Here is a 23151-nt window from a genome sequence, read left to right on the forward strand (position 1 = left end):
AAGTGATGTAATTCTCATTATCATTCATGTATCACAGGCAGCTAATAATGGTACCATGAGGCATGACTTTTTTTATTAGCATAATTTTCTTCTTGATGCTACCATTATGGTTGTCTTATGTTGACAAATGACTGCTGCCCATTCCTACATCTGCTCCCATCTTCCTTAGAGAAATTACTTTATGTTTGTCCTGTCTAAAACAAAACAACCCCCCTCCCCACTCTTTATTTTGTTTGTTTAAATACTTTGTTTTCTATACACATTTATGCCACGTTTTTTCATGGTTATGGGTAGTAGAATTATATTGTTGTATGCTGATGATCAGGGAAATTTTTGTTAAGTGTAACCTTTGAGAAATATTTATTCTGCTTGTTAATCATTATGCATATATATTCTACTGTAACAGTGCTTTGGTTGGGATGTACTCTGAGTGTATTCTGAATTATAATTTTTGTATGGGGAAACAATCTTCAGATTAAACAATTACAATAAAATATTACTGTATTGTATTGCTCCAGGTTCCATGAAGTTGCTAAATTAATGCAATTTATCTGTGCTACAGCGAAGTTACAATATCCAGAAACTGTGAAGATGGTGTTTAAAACACAGAGCTATCATCATAGATTTTCTAGGAGTCTGGACCCTACAAAATTAATTTTAATACAACAAATCCTGTCACATCCTGAGCCAGGATTTTGAACAGTTTCTCCAGTCTTTGAAGTGCTCCCCTGGTTTTCAGTAATGCCACCTACTGAGGTACTCTCCATAGAAAATAAAGGAATACAACAGTTCTTTTCATTAGAGGCTTTTCAGCAGCGTGTTAAAAAACCCTTAAGTCTGTAACACTGGGTTGTTTCTGAGTAAAATCTATAATTTCTGGTAACAGATCATTAAAATATTTGATACAGCACAATGCTTGTGTATTCTCAGTATTTATGAAGAACACTTCTATTGACTTAATTTGCTGGCTTTTTAAGGATTCACTAATTTGTTATTACCCAAAGATTTTTAGCTGGTGAGGAAAAAAAAACCCCTCCATTCAACTATTAATAGCAGTGGCAAAAAATTATGTTGAAAATTTCTTTTTTCTACTTTTATTTGCAAGAAGAAAGCAAACTCACAGAAAAAAAACAGACAAGAAAATGAAAAATAGTTTACCCTTTGTTCTCCCAAATCAATAAGTTAACCAAAAGGATCTTAAATTACATGACATTGGAATGCCCTACAGAAATAAGCCACTTTAAGATCTATACTATCTTTATCAAGGGCAAGATAACCTTAGATTGGGCATTCTGTGTACAAAATTGATTGGTATTGTTTAAATAAAATGTTCTTAGGTTGAATGAATATGAAACCTATACAAAATAGAAAGTAAACTATGGTTTTGCTCTATTAAAAAAAAGGCACCTCAACATGGAAGTTGACGAACACAAATTTGATGTAACATTGTTGAATTTTTTAAGAATGTCCTCATATGAAATTAAAAACCAAAAAAAGAGAAAGTCGTTTAAATCTCAAAAAGAAGCTGTCCCTCCAAAAACAGTATTGGAAAGCCATCAACAGTTTTGCTATTCTGTGGTAGGAAATAAGGGATTAATTAATGCTGGAAACTCCTCTGGAGCTGACAGGTATGCACCTCACTGCTGCCAGACAGTACCAGGGCACAACCAAGCACACAGATTTTCTGAAAGTGTGTTTCTGAACTGTACAGCAAGAGAGTTGTGTAAAGAATTCAAGCCATCTTGCACAGTTGAGAGTCACTGGTTTTTGGCTCAGATGCAGGAGGTGCATGTGTGTATACATTACTTTCATGGCACAGCTCATGGCATGCCAATGCATTCTGCTCTGCTACGAATCTTCCAGGCTGCTCCGACGCTCAGCGGGGCAATGCAGAGCTGTTCTCAGTCACACAGACGCCAGTCAAAAGCGATCTGAAGCAGGCACACCGTTTTGTCAGCTAAACCCTGATGCTGCAGGGGTCAGGGTACAGCTGTCACACACGAGCACTGAGCACTGCCTTGGGGCTCAAAGATGTCTGTGTGCAGCTCACAGACACGACAGGAACGCGCCCTTGTGCAGCAGGAACCTAGCGCTGTTGAAATGGCACTGGATGCTGCTGACAGGCCACTGCACTGTGCCCAGAGCAGAAAAGGTTTTGCCGGCTAAGTATTAAAGAGTTTCAAAGCAGTTTGGGTCTTGCTGCCACTGCAGGTGCACCCCAGAGTGTCAGGAGCAGGAATGGGATTAGCCGCGATACGTTTAGCACACATGAGACAGGGGCTAAATCAGCAGCACACAAGAGCAGTAAGTTGACGGCCCACACAGAGTCAGGCTTTTATAGCTACCCACAAGTCCATTTCCTGCTGTTTCAGCAGCAAAACAAGAGATTTGCCATTGTATCATCCTGACCACAGAACTGCCCCTTGCAGAGCACAGCTCTCTACAAGGTACTCATCAGAGAAACAGCAAAGAGAACCAGACTTGGTGCATCCAGCTTCTCACACCTATCAGCATTTGATACTCGAGTAGCAAATAGCTGAGCCATAGCCATGTCCTAAAACAGAGGAAATTCTGGCAGGAATCTGTACAGTACAGTACTGGAAAGCAATGCACTTAGCAGGAACTAGTAGACTATCACAGCCAGGAATTGCTTCTAACACACAACCCCTCCATAAACTGAATTATTTCACCACAGTAAGTACAACTCCTGAAGGCATTTAAAACTAGTCAGCACAATCAGTGTTTATTCAGCTTTTTCATTTTGTACCCTGCAGGTTTCTTCTGATGGTAGACAAGCAAACCTATTGTTATACCAGAGATGTGAAATAATGAGCTAACCACAAATACTAATTTAGTGCTCTAAAACAGCAGCACAATTACTGTCATTACTTCATGTTCATTATAATATTATGCTACAAATCCTAAAAAGCAATGTTAGATATTGATACTTAATTGACATAATTTTTTTTCTCGTTATTTAGTTTGATTTATATACTTTTCATAAATTTCAATGCTTCAAATTACTTTCCAAGTTTTCCGGTATCAGGAATTAAGATGAGAGCACAACATTTTTCTGAAGGGATTAAAACACTGAGAAACTTTCTTTTAATTATTTGTGTGCGTGCATGCATTCAGGAAGACTGGCAGAGCTGGTGACTACAGCAAAATCATTATCTGACCATAATTATCCATATCCCCCCATCAATGGCAAAACCAAAACTGAGGTTCTAGGAGATGAGCAATGCAGAAGCAATAGTCACTCAGCTAAAAATAGATTTAGGTTGAACTTTGAGGGTTTTGCAAGGTCTAAAGATGGTAACATTTTTGTTTCAGTGCGATCTACCTTCCTCAGGTTCTAAAAATTGCACAGATTGTGTCTGTCTCAGAAAAAAAATTACTTTCAGCTTCAAAATCTCAGAGCTAATAGACTATAGATTCTGGCACATCTGTCATTCTAACAATGATAAAACTGGGTGCTCTGAGATCAGATCTCATTTTCCTAGACACTCAGGCAGCTGTTATCTTAAAAGAAACAAAATTGAGATCTTAGCCGCCTTTAAGTCAAAGGACCCTTTCTACTCTAATGACTGCTCATCATTCCACCCTCTTCAATTTTTGAAACTAAATTATACATTTAACAAATTTTAAAAAATCTAACAAACAAAATCCTGTGTGAAGAGGCTGGGGGACCCAGGGTTCTCTTCCTTTGTCAGTAGCGTCATAAAGAGCTTAACAGACATTTCATATGTTCCTGCAGGGAAATGAAATGATCAAAGCATGCAGGATTTTCAAGGCTATGGAAGCAAAGACCCACAGCATCCCAGAAAGTGAAAGGGTTTAAAAACATGACTACTTGAAAATGCTTTCTCACGTAAACACCATGTGAAGGAAAGCTCAGAAGGAGAAAATGAATAACTGAAAACATTAGCAAGTAAGAAAATAATTCACAGTTAAAATTTGCTTCCAAAATTAGGTAAGTTCATGGTATCTAAAAATGAACAGGCAAAAGTCAAAATGCACTGCTGCTCTCTACAAAACTGGATTTCAAAGGTTCAGCATTTGTACAGAAGGGGAGCATTGCTCAGTTTTACCTTCTATTGTCACCTTTGCCAAAACTAGGAATTAAAAATAATGTATGATGCCCTGCAGACATGGAAATCACAGCCAAAACACATTCTCATTCCAAAATTATCATCCCAATATATTCCCAATAACAACTAGCACCAGTATTTTAAATCACAAGCACCTGCATCTTAATAGAAACTCCATAGCCAGTCAAGACACGCTCCAAAAAGTCTGTCACTGAATGAAAAACAAAGCACCGGCACCCAAAAGAAAAGGAGAGAACTTCAGGGAGACTCTCCAACACAATTCTTTGTACAAATACTCTGTACAGCTGCCCAGTGGTCCTTCTCCTCCCCTGATGGAGGTGAATCCCCTCCTGTGGAAGCATTTCTTAGCCAGGCACACCAGGATCTGCCTGGCTGGAACTTCTTGTCTGTGAAACAGGGAGAGCTGGAACAAATAGGACAGCTGAACATTAAAAATTGCCTTCTGTTTTTTCCCTATTGGACTACTCAAATAAATGACATCTCTGGGAGCTGTGTCTTTGGATAAGTGGTTTATTACAGTGAGTCTATCTTTTACACACCAGCTTATGTCAACCTGCAAAGTGCCAGGGGAAGAACTTGACCAACACTGTTGTTGCAATAAATAAGAATTTAGTTAAGTGTTTACATCTGAGGAAGTCAGTTCCTAATGATGCTCAATGTCTACAGTTCAGTTTCTGGTTTCCCAGCATCTCTTACAAACCTGAGAACAGTTTGACTCCTGTTCATGTCACGTGAAAAGCTCCAGGCATTTTTTTCCCCCCTCACTGCAGTTTAAATTTATCTTGATCCACTTATAAAGAAGATAGAAAAGTGGAAAATGCATCTTGTCAGACTTCCTCTATTGCATTCTTGTAAACAGGCCAAAATCCCACTTACTTCTTACAGAGACTAAACACTTAATTTGTTGGCAAAGATCAAAACAAACCGAAAGAAAAGCCTTAATGTATCACTTGGAGCAGCAGGCAGCATTATGGCACAACAGAGACAACTCACTTCATTCTACAAAATGAGAGGGCAAGAGACACCTGACTAAAGTCTTCTCAAAATAAACAAGGTTCTAAACAGGGAGAATTCCCCAATCTTCACAGGCCCAGACAAACCAAAAGAATGAAAGGCAAGAAGAAAGTTGGCCTGGCAATCTGATATTGTTACAGACTGAGAACTCACAGGTCTAAGGAATCAGTACCATGCCAGCAGTCAACAAGGATTTGCAGATGTAGTTCCCATTTTATAGTTTTCTTTAAAAAAAAAAAACCACAAAACAAAACAAACCCCCACAACAACAAAAAACCCACAAACTTAAGGCTCATTAAATGGAATTTTCTTTTTATGTTTGTTTCTTTGTTCACAAGGCCCACCAAGGGAAGCTTTATCTCGAGGATTGTGCAAATATTATCATGTTCTACAGGGCAGGTGAGCTTCCACTACACATATTTTAATGACAAATTCACAGTTATTTCAGGAGATGAGGATTTTCTAAATTCTTCATACAGCAAGTGGAGAATTTGGCTCCATTTCCATATACAAAAAATCTTTACAGACCCTTCACTTAAAATAAAAATTTCTTACTCATAAAACTGCACTGATTTGTTCTGGAACCATTCCAAACATCAAAAAGAAAATTTTCACTGTTTACAAGTTACTTCCTGGGTAAATCCACAAGCATGTTAAAGAGGACTTCCAAAGCCTCCATTAAAACAACAATCAAATACTGTAACCTTCCAATAAAAAATCAAATATTGGAGGCTATTATCTAAAGTAAAATAAAGCATTTTACAAGTGCAATGCCAAATGAAATTGAGCATGATAATATTTTAAATTAAATGGTGGTATCTAAAGTTATTCTCACCATTGAGAAGACATACAAAACATTCATAGACATCAAAGTTACATGAAAAGAAGAAAAAAACCCTAAAAGTTATTTCCCATGTATGGAAGATGATGTGTAATGCCTGCACTTATAAAAATGACCTCAGAAGCCCAGGCAGCTTCAGAATTCCAGCACTTTTGCAACACTTTTTATTCTGCCTCCCTTCTCTCCATGACAGATTAATAAGAATTTTAATACGAGCTTTTAGATGAAAATACTCATTTCAGATGACACCCATATTGCGCCAACTTTTTGAAAACTACGATAAATGGAGAGTATTCAAAGACAGGCATATTAGATATACTTCCACTGTATCCTGAATATTGAATATCTCATAGAATATTGTTTATGAAGATAATGAATTTGGAAAAGCCTCTGCAATTTCTGTGGTCAAGTGCTATAACTATTCATGCTTCTATGGCATTTTATGACATGAATTAATTAATTTTCTTCCTCAAATGAGACTTATAGATACAAGAAGATAAGAAATTAAAAGAAATCTTAATACAGGTAGGTTCTTTTTCCCTGTTCATAGTGCTAAAGACAAATACTAGGAGAGCCAGTAATGCCTGCAGGTTACTCCATTTTTATTCTATTTTTCTGCTTTTAAATTGATAACATGAATTTCATTAGTTTAAGCTTTTCAAGTCCTGACTGTTATGGAATTGGACATGAGTGAATGAGCACAAAAATTTTACTCTGGTTTCAAAAGGACACTCTTCATAAATTAGCAGCATAAGCCCTGCTGGGAATTGGTTCAGCCTAAAGAGCCTAAAGAGAAGTTTTGCTGGTAGGCTGAGGTTAAATGAAAGGCTTTTGTTGTATTTAATGGAATCTCAGGTTATAACTTTAATTGCAGTTGTAAGCATCATGTGTTTGAACAATTTCTGAAACTGAATTCCAATCCTGAGGTTTGCACTAACGTTTCCACCTCCTCAACAAATGCAAACAAAGTGTGAGAGTTCAAGGCTGTAAGTTGTTTTTATAGAATGATACTGAAAATAACCTTAGGAAAAAAACCACCAGCAAGATCTAAAACACAAATTAATCATCTGCTTCTACACAGCCAATGAAACAACTCTTGCTGAATTGGATCCAGTAAAGCATTAAACTTTAACTACACTGGGACAGGGAATGTTATCCAACAGAGCCCTCAGCAGTCAACTGGTGCATTGATGCTTCAGGTCATCAATGATGGTAAAAACAGCTACTGAGGCCTATGGTCTTTATAACTGAGCATGCATGTGCACATACTGCATGCAATAAAAGGAAATTATTAGCTAATAATAAAAAATATTGCTACTGATTTTAATGAGAACAAAGTTGCACTTAAGCACAAAAATACAGTCGTATGTACTTTCAAAAGAAAGCATCTCACATCTTTATTTTGGTGGTGTTGATAATGTAGAGTTATGTACAGCTTATGTACCCAGTGAATCCCCACAGGCAAACCAAGAGAAGCTTCTCCAACTGAAAAAAAACTTAACCAAACAGGAATTCCATAAACGCTGCCATGAACAAAGTATTTCTAGTTCCAAAGCTAGAGAGGGGGTACGAACAACTAAATACAGTGAGCTCATAATCACTTAACATGGTTCAAGCTGCAATCTCTTGTACACCACCAGAGAGTCATGGTACACATAAAAACCACCGCAATACAGAAATGCCTGCCAAGAAAAGAAACTCTGACATCGGGCAGGGTGAGAAAGGTGAGAAAAAACACTGTTTCAGGGGGATTTAGCTCCGGAAGCTACAGGAACCCAGTAATTATAAAGAAAAACAAAAGGAAAATTACCTAGGTGTCAAATAACTATTTTTCTATGTAACTGATATGTGTGTGAATTTGTTACTTTTATCCTTTATTCTACTGTAAGTGATGTTACTAAGCCTGGTACAATTAATCACAGGAATAGCATTTAAATAATTGTCCCCTCACAATTTTCTGTGCTTGACTCTCATCGTAAGCCCTTAAAGTTTAAAAGCCATAAGCTCTAAACAATTGCCTTTTCAACAAGATATTTTAACACCTTAGTATTTATCCCTCCACATCGAATGTAGCTTTCTTTCAAAACTATACTTTCCTGGTACCTTCAGTTTTACATCTTTACTCTTGGTTTTACCTTGCTAATAGCTAAAATTTGGGTGCAGGTCTACTCTCACCCTCAGCATCGTGATGCAATAGGAAGCGCAGCTGTGGCAGCCAGTGCTGCTGTCTGCAGGGCTGTAAGCCTCAGCTGCAGAGAATCCTGCTTTGATTGCTCTGACTCGTGGTCGTGTGGGACTAATGGTAAAGCTGGGAATAACCCAAAGCGCAGACGCGAGTTCCATTTGTTTTACACTCCTGCAGTGCCACCAACTCCGGCATCACAGCTACTCCTGATTTACACTGCTATAAATCAGACTGCAATCACAGCCTGCCAGTACCTCAGCGAGCCCAAACTGGCATTTACACATAATCAATGTTCCAAATAGTTAATGAACTACTTATTCTTCAGAATTCTTTACATTGTAGTTTTCATCTCTGCTGATTTAGCTGTGTAATTACTTTTCAGCACTGGCAACAGAGAATATGCTTTCTCCTTGCTATCAGCATTTGTTTTGTCACTGAGAGTGAGAACAACCACCAGGGACCAAAAACCAAAAGAGGGGGTAAGAAACAGGACAAATGGTGTAAATAATTCAGTGCAAGAAATGCATTTTTTGTAATTTTTTTTGTCCTCCCAAAAATGGCATCATAGGAGTAAAAAAAATCCTACATCAAGTATCACATATCAAGTGGAACAAATAGTAAAAATAATTAAAGGAACTGACTTAAAGAAGTTTGGGTGTGGAGAGAGCAGAAGAGAAAGTCAGGGTATTCTTACTATAAGTAATTGCCATAGCCATTTATGTGCCAGCTACAGAAACGATACTGCTGAGCCTCAAAACTCCCAGAGATGGCCCAGAATTGAACACTGCACACTCAAAGCATTTTGGGGGAGAGTATTTTAAAATGCATTTTTCAAGAAATTCAAGTGAGTCTGTTGTAGATATTATCAGTGGGACCCAGGCAAACCACAGAGAAGCTTTAACCGAAAGCACATTTTCAATTATTTACTTCAGGCACTGACAATAAACTGGTCAGAGCAACATGAAACTCATTATGAGCTAATTTATATTGCTGTGCCCTGTGCTGTTGCAGTTGGCCTGATACAGTCACCCTCAGCTGAGAATTTGTACATTACACTGTATCTCCTAACTGGCAGTTTATGTTTTAGGATTACCAGCCTAATCCTATCAAATTCAATGCTGCCAATATGTAATCCTGATTAATGTTAGTGTTTTCTAAGAGTGGCACCAGATCAAAAGCAATCAGCAGAAGTCAAATGAAAACCCCCTCCCTGGATTTTAAATCATACATACTGAATATAAATTTCTGTATTATCAAGATTTCTGCTTTCACAAATAGAACACAGTTTGGTGGGAAAAAAAAAAAAGGGCCATAAAAATGAAGCAAATTATTTTTTCTACTAGAGCAAGAAGCCAATAGTTTCCAGCTCAAGGACAAATTATCCAACCAGCAGAATGGGATGCAGTCATCATTGCTTTACTACTTTTACAGTTAATGCATAAATGTAAGAACTAGACATTACAGAAGCCCTTATCTAGATATTCTGCTAAAAGCAATAAGGGGATTTTAGCACTTAAAAAGTGAATTTAAACTCTTAAATACAAAATTGCAAGTTCCTGCTTAAGCCATAGAGATACCTAAACTAGTTAGTTGAGAAATGTGCCTTAAATATCTGCTGGCAGATTAAATTTTTCTCAGTACCTTTTGGAAACTTTTAAATGTTGACATGGGCAAGTAACTCAGCACTTAAGATCTGTCAAGGTTCTATCAACCTATCATAGTGAACAGCTCCAGAATTACTTAATTGCTCAAGCATTTTCTTGTGCTCAAATCTTTCTCAGGATTGCACAGTTTGGGGATAGGAAGGGAAGATAAAGAACAAGGCAAAAGCTGTTTGTTTCACACATCTACTCTACAAAATAAATAGGACTCAGTACCTCTAATTCATGCATATACCCCAATGCAGAAGTGTAGAAAAACACACATCTCCAAGGGTAATAATGAGTGTATCCTAAGCATTCTCCATTTTCTGTAAGCATCAACAGCAGTTGTGACAGTAGGTGAATATAGGCACTCGTGACTCTTTTGCATCAGTAGGTCGAGCTCCCACCTTTGACAGGACATTGTGATTTGGTTCCCCTCATAGCAATTTTTTCCAATGTATTTCACATCAGACAATCACTAAATAAAACATCCAATAAGGTGGGATAGGGACAAAGCTCTGCAACTTCTCAGGGTATGGTTTTAAACACGAGGCTCTAGATTTAAAACTTGTGACTGTACACTTCCTTCCTGTCCATCTCAAAGAAGGGTATTTTTTCCCTTTTCAAAAGTGTATAGCCATAAGAGATGAAAACTGCCGTTCAACTGATCTCCAATATCTCATAGAGAAGTTTCAAACACATTGCTTAAGAGAGTAACTTTTCTACAGTCCCTTCAAAGAACAAACTTGCTTTTAGGTGTCAGTTCCAGGTGACACGACACATCTCTGAAAATTTGGCTGGAAACAGATGCCACCCTGCTGGGTTCAGAGTGCATTTCAAAATGAAAGTACAAAATTATGAAGACTTCCTCAGTGGTTTTCTGATCAGTACAAAGACTGGGTTTTATTCCAGTTTCACTCTCCAGGGACAAACTTTCAAAGCATTGCTTAAAAGCAAGTATCTAACACCAAAACTCTACATGACTCTAGACAATGGTTTTAGGAGAAAAATTCTGCTTTTGGGGATGAAATAAAGGATTTTAAAATGATACTTTTTATTAGGAAAACTTATACTTTCAGCCCCTTTCAAGATAAGCTTTTTATATTGCAATATTTCATCTTCCAAACATTTAATCACACACCTGATTACTCTACACATTAGAAATTAAAAGCTTGATCTTCAAAGTCCCACTGATTTTAATAAGAACACTTACGTAAAAGTATGAGTAATTTCAGTTTTTGAAGTAGGAAAGCTACAGAACAATTAAATTGAGAGCACTAAACAATAATAGCAATAATCAAAAATATTTCGCACATGAATTTGAGATGGTCTTTAAAATCAGAAAACTATTTCTGTTTGTAGAGGACATCTGTCGCAGACTAATACTGAGATGTGCTTCTGAATACACACACAAAATTATGAACAAAGCATTGCACACATCCAGCAACTATTTGTAGAGACTATACTGAATCACATCACTAAAATGGGGAGAAGTATATGCACAAAACCTTTAAAATTATTGTGCCTGTGCTTTTTTCCTCCATCAAGGTGTTAAAGGCATTGAACAATGGCATATAAATAGTTTATGCCGCATTTTAGTGTTGGTGTATGTAGGGGGAGGAGTATACTCATAATCAATTTTATTTCAAGGAAAGACATTTTTAAGAGACACCTTTCACACATGACATGAAAACAAGAATCTTAAAAAGTTTCATACACTATCTAATTTAAAGTTCTTGAGTCCTGAAAATGCAAAGCAACTGCCAATTAAGAGGTTAAACTGAAAGTTATTGCAGAGGAATGAGAAAAACCCAAATGGAAATTAAAAAGCCTAGTTAAAGGACAAATCAAGCACAATCATAAGATTGCATCTGAGTTTCTACAAACTAATCAATACATCATCTGTCTTAAATAAAGTCTTCTTGCTGAAGAAGAACACTTTTATTTGTTGTGATAGCTTATTAAGCCCTATCACTGCTATTTCCAAGCTGCAGACACCTCTCCCCTGAGAACTGCACTGAGACCAGCCTGGAGAGTCTGGTCACGAAGCAAAGAAAGCTCCATATGTTCAAAGGGCTACACGACTGGACCCTGGATAATAACTGCTCACAGCATCATCCTCAGTGTGGAACTTCATCGTTATGGGGTCGCTGTGGAGCAGAGAGATGGGAGTGAGGTAAAATGACACTGCCCACAATGAGAAAAATGGTGCCAAGGATAAGATAACTTAGAACTGTTCCTCTCAAGTGTGATGACCAAACAGTCTTTTGGTTGGTCAGGAAAATGAATGTGTTACTTTTCTCCACAGAATTTGTTGTACATTCTAGAAAAATTAGTATTAGCTCACCATCCTGAAGAAACTTTCAGATTTGCATAACTACTAATGCAGTTTCAAGTGTTTTTTTCCTACCCTGAAAACAAAACCTAGTAGCTTTAATGTTTTTTGATTTTCAATTTTATTAATACACATGAATACAGAATCTCTTCAGCACAGAAGTGATTGAAATTTTTCTTCATTTATTTTCAAGAGCTAAGCAAGTATTACAGCACCAGCTTTTCTTATCAGCCTAAATCCCCCGTCTCATGGGAACAGCCCACAGTTACTGATAACTGCCAGCAAAGAAAGAAGGCGATCAACAGAGAATATACACTTCTTCATCATGAAAAAATGCATCACAGTTTAAAATCTCAAGGTCTTAATCAGCATGAAAGGAGCTTCTGAGGGAAAAGATAGGAAAAATTGATACAGATTTTTCGCAAAATTAAAAAAAAATAAGATAAGGTTTATTGGCATAAGCAAAGCAAAAAAACAATATTGTTATTTGTGAGGGTAAGAGTTTATAAGGACTCACGGGGGAGGACTGCATCTCAGTGGGCATCCATAAACTTGTTTTAAAAAAATTAAGATGAACTAAACTACCAAGATAGACTGAGGAACATGGGTTAAGGAGATAAGTATTGCACTACAATAGCATTAGCAATAACTACCACCAAAAAAAGAAACAAACCAAAAAACACCACCAAACTAAGGCAACCAAAGCAAAACCACCCAATGAAAGAAAAAAGCTTGGGAGTTTGCCCTGAAGAAGAGTTGATTCTACCCTGCACTCTACATGGCCTCCATGGCTGATGTAGCACATGCACAGCAGCTCCACATAATGCTGCTCCTGTCTGGTTTAAAGTCAGTTTTACAACATTTTGCTTTTGCTCCGTGTTGTTGTCTGACAAGGATGGATTATTCATGGATAAAACCTTTCAAACTGCAGGGTTCTAACGCAAACCCTCAGTCCCCCCGGGGAGTGACAGCAACCCAGGGTGTGATTCCAAACTTTTAAAAGACTCTATCACATCCTACCAACCAGTGTGGGGGATCCTCATTAGGAGCTATAATTAAGCAGGGACCCACAGCAGACCAAGGCTGCCCTGCTCAGATTTCCCCACTTGCCTCTGCCAAGGTTGTTGGGAATTTATACATCGGACACTACAAACACTTCAGTGAAAGAACTTGAGGTTCAGATATGATGACCATCAAAGCTTCTATTTATATATCCCACTGAAAGTCAAGCTATGTTTATTTAGTTCTTCATGGTGACTTTTAATGCTGCTTTCATGAGTTAAAAATGCATTCCAACAGACTTACTCAAACCTGGCTTTCTGCCTGTGGAAAGAAACCAGAAAAATTGCGATAGGAACTACCCATAGCTGTAACACCTCCAAACCTTAACCCAAAGCATCCAAATTTTAAATTATTTCCTGGATTATAATTCAAGAGTCATTGATTTCTTCCAGGGAGTATTCCTAGGATTTTGTAGGATACACTGTGTGCTTTACAGCATAACACTATTATTTAGCTTATAACATTTCTTGCTTTTTCAGTTTAATCTTATCACTAGGACCACTCACCTTTCCAGTCCTTTTTTTAACAGTAGAACATAATTATTTTTGTCACAATAAGATATTATGCAACTGCACATAACAGCTTAAAACATTCTCTAGTTGCTCAGCATGGTCGTGCAAAGTACTAGATATGATCGTTGACGTAAAAAAAATCTGTCGGACTAAATTTAAATGTATGAATTAATATTTTTGTGCACTGTTCAAAATAGGTTTTTGTGACATATCCAGTATTTTTTGCAAATTTGCTTCTGCAAGCTGATAAAAATACTGAGGATTTGTTTTTCAAACTCTGCCAATTAATTTGAATTCCCCTGTATTGCAAAGATAAGATTTTGGGAATTGTGAAACTCCACTATACAAGGTGTAACTGTATCTATCATCTCAGACCATTTGGTTCCACTAAAAAATAACTTTGGTTCATCCTCAAGCTCCATTTTCAGTTTAAAAAAATGTAATTGAAGGTAGGCAGGAAAAAAAAATAATAATCACCCTTTTAAACAGAACAAAACCAAAAGAGTGGTTGATCTTGATCTTTTAATGCAGCAGATTGCAAATTAATAGTTAAATCCCACATTAATTGTCACTTTTAATATGAGACTGTGTCCTAATGTGAGACAAAATACATGAAGATGTCCTGGGATTCCAGTCTCTTAAACTGTGCTTTCAATACTTCAGAAATATATCTTAAGAAATTAATGGGAAAAGCTAACATTAAAGATTTCCAGTACCAATGGTACAATGAGAAATGCCAAGCAGCAACTACAAAATATATTTACTGAATCAACACCACTATTTTTTTCTGTTTCTTAAAGAAAAACTTGCAACTTTCCCATCCCACAGTTTAAAAACAAGCAATAACTGCTATATCAGGCAAGAACAGCCCTCCTTATTTCAAATTAATTTTTTTGATTGCTGATAAGAATATTAGTCAATGCTAATATTTTACCTTGCATTCGAAAGTGATTATTGGTCACCATAACCCCAACCCTGCCTGTCACAGTTCTGTACATCAGAATGGAGATAGACACTGATCACCCTTCATCTGAAAGGAGGAATGGCCTCCATCAAAGGAGGAATGGCCCCTTTTCCCTTTCATTCATAAAGGAGGCACGGAGGAAAGCCCCCAGAACCTGACCTGTGCGTCTCTGGCACGTATCACAAACTACCAAAATTAGAAGGCCCAAATGCTCAAAGCAGTTTTAGGCCCTTTCTAAGCTGTGCTGATGTTCTTCCATTTTCCCACCCACCCAGGTTAAAGAGAACAAGATCCTCAGCAGCTCATTTCTGCACCTTGGTGTGTCTGTCAGCAGCTTCCTTCCTACTGTCATACTGCACGAGTCTCATTCAGCAGCCAGTGTGCACAAAAAAATCCACTTGTCCACGGGAATGCACAGAAATGGATAATTCTATGAACCCCATTCTTCCAAGCAGATTATTTCACAGACTATTAAACCTCTAACAAAGTCATGTTGGAACATCACTGAGTGCATACTACAATAGAGCTTTTGATTATTGTTGTGGCTTTATAGAAACAACATTCAATACTGCTAAACGGATATTTTTAGTATTTTTTAATTTAAATACTATTAGGCTGAGGGCATGTAGAAGATATTTTCATGGCTGAATATATCTTTAAAACAGGTTTTGTAATGAAAATATTAACACAAAATTCAGCTATTGCACTACTATGGAAACTGTTATCCTCTCTTTTCATTGTGATAGCTGCTATGATGTTTTAGGCTTTTCTTACTGAGAAGAGTCCAAAACCCACACGGAACTATCTAGGTTGTTCTTTCCCACCCTGTGTCTGTGAAGTTGATTAACCTCATCCAAATGTGTTGCCCTTCCTTTGTCACTACAGAATTTCTTACAAATTTCTCATATAGATTTGGGATCTTTTTTGTTTGTTTTAAGATCCTTCAACTATCCATCAGAGGATAAAATATCTTCTAATAAAAGAAGGCTTAAGAGGCTCATTAGGACAACACATGTTTTTAAGCCAGGTACTGTCAAAAAACTCCCACCCATACTTATTTAGTGAATAAACAATAGAAGGCACTCTGAAAAAGTGTCACACTTGAAAGAAAAAACTACAAAGCTGATTTAAAAGGAAAAAAATAGTACACATAAATATTCACTAGCCCCCTAATTAGTATTTCATTTCTGTTTTCTCTTAAGCAACAAAGGAATGTGGCAGGTGAAAAAAAATTACAAAACTAGCAATATTTAAAATACAGATGTTCACTTAGCTCACCAAACTCATTATTTGCTTTTTTTCTCAGGCTGTAAACAGCATGCCAAGGGAAACAGTTTCTGTGTGTGGTCATTTCTATGCATTAATATATTTCACAATTTTCTGAGGAACCATTTCAATTCAGTACAAAAAATGCTGGAGGCAACCATAGACTATTTGATTTTTCCCAACTGAATGGCTTTACTCCAATAACTGTCAGTTTTATCAAACAGCAGAACTTTTCCATTTACTAAATTATGCTTATTTCATTAAATTAAGACATGCTCTAGACCACCTTTAGTGTTTCCATTTGTCTTTACCCCACAGATCATTCCAAAACATCCAACAGAAAACAGCAAATCAAACTTACGGCACTATTCACTAAGTGCACAACCAACAGAATCCATTAATTACTTCATGGAGGCATTTCAAATGGTTCACATGTCATTTGAATCAGGCTGCTAAGACCCTTGGAGTAATTTTACCAAGATTTATTCAGGAGCGGCATCCTATCTCCTGTTACCCTCTGTCAACAGGCCTTTGCATCCTAAGAAGCCTCTTCTCAATCTAGAGCAGTTTTCTCTGGAATAAACACAACACCAAAAAGAAGAATGCAGCTCAGAAATACAACAGAAAACACTGCTAAAATGTACTGGCAGTTTGAACATAATCAGAACGCCACCATTTGAAGAAATTCGATCTACGTGTTTCACCATCACAAAATTAATTTAGGTTTTCAGTATGTCACCACTTCAATCAATTGCATGTGTCTGTTGCCCCAAATTCAGTTGGTGTCAGAGCTGTCCAGTGAGGAATCAGGACATATTTTAGGGTAATATTTACCCCACGAATACAATCCTGCTACTTTTTTTCTGCAGTCTACTTTGCTTTTATTCTTGGCCTCAAGACATGTTTTATATTTTAGATGCTGGGTCACATGGTGCTCATATACCATGTTCCATACCTAGATGAACAAGGAATTGACAATTCAGTTGCTGTAGTTCTTTCAAGAAAAATCATATTGCTGAGACAAACCCATGATGGGTTCCAAATGTACTTATTAGTAAAAGGGGTACAGCAGTTGCATCCTTGCTAGGAATACTTTTCAAATCTAATGCATCTGCAACATCTGCTTGATTTCTTTGGCCTCTATTTGGATTTCTGTGTCTGCAGAAATGTGAACACAGAAAATTTAAGTGTGTGATAAGAATAAAGGAGTTGTAGGTGTGCTCAGAGGTAAGAATGATCTGCCTCACAGGAAAGCTCACAAATGGTGAGGAAAAAATAAAAAAACCCAAAATCAAAGGCTATACATCCATTAATTAAAAATATTTAGCTACTAATTAGGATTATTTGTTATTAAGTGCAAGGCAAAGTAGAGATAATGACATCACTGACAGATTTGATTTGTTAATCAAAAGAATTGAGAATTAGACCCATTAGTAGTGAAGTACAGATTTGACAAAGGAATTAAATGTATACCTTTAAATTAAATAAATTAAAAGCTAAATTATTTAAATAAATTAAATTATTTAAATAAATTAAAAGCTAAAGGGCAAGGCCAACCCTGAATACAGCTGTATAGAGGACATGATGATCCTTGGCTGGGATAGTTTTCAATCCTGAACTTATGTAAGGCCACTTAGCTAGGAGGAGAGGGTCCTGAGAAGGAAAGGAGGAACACAAGAACATGTTAACATAAAAAACCCAAAACCAAACAAAACCCCAAACAATCTTGCAGTTGTTCATATATATATTTAATGTATGTACACATCCACATCCTCCTTGTCTGCCACATAAACTATTGTCCTGTCTGCTGATAGCCTCCCTTCCCTGATCCTGGTTCCTGCTTTCAGTAACTCATGGCACCGCGCAATCTCCTCACTCACAAGCTTAAGCCTGCACAGCATACACCATTAGGTGGAAAGAAATCTTTATCAGCGATTCTAAGAGCACTTACTATTTTGAACAGCTTTGACAGGTTTTTTCACATTAAAGGCAAAGGGGAACTAGTATAAGAATCATTCAAAGCAGCGGATGTCTCAGGCTGGCTGTCAAATGGTTTGGACAAACAAAGACAACCGGTTTTAATTGGAAAAGCAAGGTCATCCACACAGGTTTGGACAATGCTTCTCTCTCTTCAGAGCCGGGGGAAAGCTTGCTTATAAAACTATCTTTTATACAAGTCTGGGATGGCAGCAATACAAGAATATTTCCATGGACTTCATTCAGTCTGGCTTTGATTTAGCTATTCCCCTCAGAGACCTGCAAGGCCAACTACACAAGCTACAAAAATGACTAAGTAGTTTAAATCTCACATAAGGCTGACACACTCAATCACCATCTGTTTTGTCCAGTTAACCAACAACCCAAATTTTTGCTGTCAGAACTAAGGGGATCACATTTGATAGTATTTAATTCTATTCCAATATCTAAAATGATACAGCATTTCAGGCTTTCATAAAGTAAACTTGACTTTTCACTGTGGTGTGGCACGCTTCAGAATGCTGTGTATATGTACATATATATATATACTGCCCAGTACACAGTGAGAGACTCTCATTCCACAACACCCTCCATGTTTCATGGTCTTACATATTTTTTAATGATGTTCACAGATATAGGAGATGAAATAAATATTTACCAATTTACCAATCAGATACTGCTAGAAAACTATTGACCTGTAAACTATAACAGTAATTAATGCTGAAAGTACTAGGTACCCTTTGATGTTTCAAATTCAGGGTATTCACTTTGTAAAAGGATAGTTGGCTAAAGAATTACTTTTTTAAACCGTGATAATCCATTATTCCATGTGTGACTCTTTCCAGACAATAAAAAGAGAGCTCAAATGTTGAATGAAGTTGGCTTAGTTGAGACTAAGCAAATTACTCTTGGTAGGCAGAGGGAGTCTTTTATTTTTCCAGTCTTTCAGATCCAAACCATTTGAGTGTCTACGGAGGTAACATCCAAATTATTTAATGGTCTGAAATGACAGAGCAAGCTGCTTTCCTGCCAGCTAAAACTACACAAACTCTCAGACCTTTCTCTCTATTAAATTCTCTTGAATCCTCAGGTGCATAAATTCCTGAATTATGAGACTGATCCACTACACAAGTAAAAGCATTGCAGAGATTGAGGAAAGTTTGCAACACACAAACATATAATCAGCAAAGACCAACAGAATCCCATGTGTACAAGTAATGTGCAATAAGTCTGTATATGAGAAATTCTCCATGTCTGCACAGCAGCCAAAATGCCTCACAAACAGATCACAAATAGTCCTCAAATTAAAATCAAGGAAAGTTAAAAGAGACTCCCCAAATGACTCTGTCAGTGGCTTGCTCAGGTCAGCTCAGAACAAAATTCTCTATGCAAAATAAATAAAACTCCTGCTTTCAGAATTCCATTTTCAGGAAGTCTTTAAATGTGAACTGACTCTGGGACAATCCTTGAACCTAAGTCCTCACACTAATTTCTACCTGTGGTTCCAATCAATTTCTCTGCACGCTTTGGTTGATTTTCTCAGGAACTTTAAGCTGTGAATGTCAAAAAGCCATGGATGCAGCATCCAGAAGTCATGGACCTCATCTTCCAGATCTATTTTATGCACTGGTAAAGATGCCACCTTTTCCTCCTCCACCTGTGCTTTACACACTCCCCACCTCCTCAGGGTGGCACTTGTGCTGCTTGCATTGTTTCTCATTGCTGAGAGACCAGTTTAACCTGCCACCAGCCAAGGAAAACCTGTCAGAATTCATCATGCTCTGCATGCTGTGCTCACTCATTTACAAGCTCTCCCTTCCTCCTGGAGAATTAGAGAGAGATCGCTGCAACTGAACTAAGTGAACATAACACAATGGATCATAAGCCAGCACCAGAATCCTCATGGCTCATTTCCATTACTTTCAACAAAAGAGTCATAGGTTGCCCAGTTATTTTCACAATACTTTTTGGAATACCTTAGAAAACCTAGAGTGTCACAAACTGAAGTGTTAAAAGTGCATGGAAGAGACACAGCATCAAATTTGCTGCAAGCAGCATTATCTATAATATTCCTCACCAAAATGAAATCCTAAATAACCACATGACTGGTCAGATTTAACACTGACAAAGGTGCATAAATGAGAAAAATACACTCTGGGAAGCATGTAAGAGAGCTCAGATCATTAGCTATCCAGATGGTGCACTTACTGTTGCTTAGCTTTGAATCATGAATTAAGCAGTACATAAAATCCTTGACAATCTGCATTCTCAACAAGAGTGAGTCTTTTCCAGATGATTCCAATACTAACTACAAAAAAACCAGATAAAGATATACTCTTTTGAGCTTTTTTTCCTCCCCCCCCCCTCTAGTGAACCTCTGCTTCTTCAAACTCAGACTTTAATCTTTGCTTTCAGGTTGTCCTACTTGCAGAAATGATGATCTGTTTATACAGCTGGTGGCCATTTGTAAGGACAGGAGAAGTTGCTGAATTTTTCTCTCTGGCTCTTCCAAGCTCTTCAGTGCTTCAGAGCACACAGCTGTGTGATAGCCACAGACACCACAAGCAAGACAGGTGAGCAAATATGAACCACCTGTGGTCAGACAGGCTGCAGAGAACTTGTACCAATACTAGCATCCACAGTTTAGCCAAAACTGTAGCATTTTTTGTTTTTAAATAGAATATATTTTGAGAGAACTCACAGAAGGCAAGCCTTTGAATGGAGCAGAAAGCTACTAGAAAATAATAATAACAAAAAAATATTTTTAAGCCGCTATAGCACTGAATGTATCACTCAAAACCCTCTAAAGGCTTCCAGAGATAACAGTCCAAGAAAGAAGTTCAGCCCCATGTAGAATGCTCTACAGCCACATCAGATTTTATGTCCATTTGAGTCCTTTTTTCTACAATCATGTGCAACAAAACCTCGCAATTATTTTAATGTTCCATCTGCTTAGGCACACTCAGTAACTACTCTGCCTGATTATGCGGACACGCAGAGAGTGCAGCCAGCAAAATGTTGAGACTCATCATAAGACACTACTATTTTTCATGAATAAAATAGCAGCAAATTGAATGATGATGAACACAGATTTGCTTCAGAGCGAAAAAGAATCCTGCACTGTGATGGAATCCAATATATTTTGTCATTGTTTCCTGGTCAGATGTCTATCTTTATACAATTGATTTAAATTCCAAATATATAAATATATATGTATAAATGTATTCAAATTTTACCTCTAAGAAATCCCCTTTTCCTTAAGAGAAGCCTACTGGAAACCTCTCTTCCTTTCCCGGCTTTGTGCAAAGTACTCTGTTTTGAGTGCACTTTTTACAATGCAAAATATCCTATTTTCAGCAAGACATCCTGCAAGTCCAACCTTGCTCCTGCCTCTGGCTTGAAAACTTAGCAGAAAACTGGGCTATCCACCATTATCCACTGCAGAGGGAACAGCACCCGAGTGATTGTGAAATAGCACTCACAGACAACTGCATAAAAAACTTGGCAACAGAAAGCAGTGGAAAAACCTTCTAACCTTCCTCAGCTGATAGCAGAGATTAGTTGCAGGATATTTTTAAACTTTTGATTTCATTAGTGAAAAGTAGTACAATTTTAACAATATCTTCAGTAGACGTAGCTGCATACCATTGTGGGAACAGAGCATTTGCTATAAAACTACTGTCTTGTTCAGTAGCTGAAAAAATTTCCCATCTTAAATATTTTCAGTTATCCAAATAAATAACATAATCTGGAAATTCTCTGCTAAATGTAACACATGGGCTTTTTTTTTATTCTCCTAAAAATCTAATCAGCCTTTTACTTAGCTTATATGAACAATATCCCCTGATTCAGCTGCCCAGTTTTGTGCCACAGGTAACTGATGGCTGAGGAAAATGGTAACAGGGGTATCTTATACTGATGTTTGTCCAAATTGCCTCATGAATTAATGAATATATTTATAGAAACTAGGAGTAATAGACTGAATACTCATAGATTAAGAAAATATTAGTAAAATATTCACTGTACAATGAATAATTTAAAGAAATATTATCTTAGATTCTTTGTTATAATCATTTCTGGGTCACAGATGCTCTTTGTTTATTAAGATGTTGTAACTTAATTCTCAGGAGTACCCTGGAATTTTAAGAACATGAAGAAAATAAAGAATTTACAAAACAGGAAAATCCAATAAAAAAATATTTCCATTACCATACCTACATAGAAACTATTTGAGAAATTAGTATTTTTCTGCATTAGTTATTTATTATCATTTTCGAAGGAGAAAAAAAGCACCCAAACCCCCAATTCCAACTCTCTTTTTTTGTTCCTAATCATTTGAAGAATATTTCTTCATCAGAGATTTATGAACCAAACCTAAGTACAGTACCTTCCTTCTTCCAGGATTGAATGCTCTGAAAGTTGCCTTTCTGAAATCTGGAGACATTAAATAAGGCCAAAAGAACCCCAAGAACATTAAACAGGTAAATTAAAACTTGCTTTTCAGATATTAAAGGCAAATATACCCTTCTCATTTTTCCCCTTGCAGTTAAACTGCCACTTTTCATATCAATATCCTTTTATTTGCCTTGCTCACTTCCTCCTGAGGCATTCAGTTGAAATCAGCTGTGGCTCGTCACCTGATTTCAACTTAGCTACAAAATGGGTGTACCAGTCAGGAACATATCTACTTTGAATATTACACAAGATGAAACCATGAGCAAAACAAAATTTTAGTAGTCTCTTTTCAGAATAAAATGACTGAACATGTCTGAAGACATATTAGAAAAGGGATAACATTAAATCGTTGCTTAAGATACAAGGAATGATGACTGAGCAACACAGGAATTTTCAGCCTCAAAGCCAACCAACTAAAATCCCCATCACCTGCTGATTATCCAAAGCCCTCAAAATATAATTTTTCTTCTGTCCTTACTCCAAAAATACTCTAGGCTCCAAAAACACTCTTGTTCCTCTGCTTTATCCTGACAGAGTCTCTCTCACCCCACTTTCATCACAATCTTCTATGCATCTCCTGTGGAAGTTCAATTGTAAAGCATTCATTTTCTATTTAATCCTTTATTACTCTTCACATCCGAGTTCTCTTTCATTGCTTTTTTGCCTTCAAATCAGTTTTCAATTGCCCTCTTTCCTGGACCACATCTTTAGTAGGTTCCCAGTGTCAACAGACTCTCTAAAGTTTCCCTTCACACAGAGTAGCTGTAGTGACCTTGATGCAAAGA

General features: G+C 37.1%; 1 protein-coding gene across 3 annotated transcripts in view; it reads right to left on the reverse strand.

The window, feature by feature from the left end:
- Nucleotides 1–23151, reverse strand: part of LOC120756762 (beta-1,3-galactosyltransferase 2-like) — an 80010-nt gene that overhangs the window by 56393 nt on the left and 466 nt on the right. The gene's annotated exons all lie outside the window — the stretch shown is intronic.

The sequence above is a fragment of the Hirundo rustica genome, chromosome 9 (assembly GCF_015227805.2).
Source record: "Hirundo rustica isolate bHirRus1 chromosome 9, bHirRus1.pri.v3, whole genome shotgun sequence".
NCBI lineage: Eukaryota > Metazoa > Chordata > Aves > Passeriformes > Hirundinidae > Hirundo > Hirundo rustica.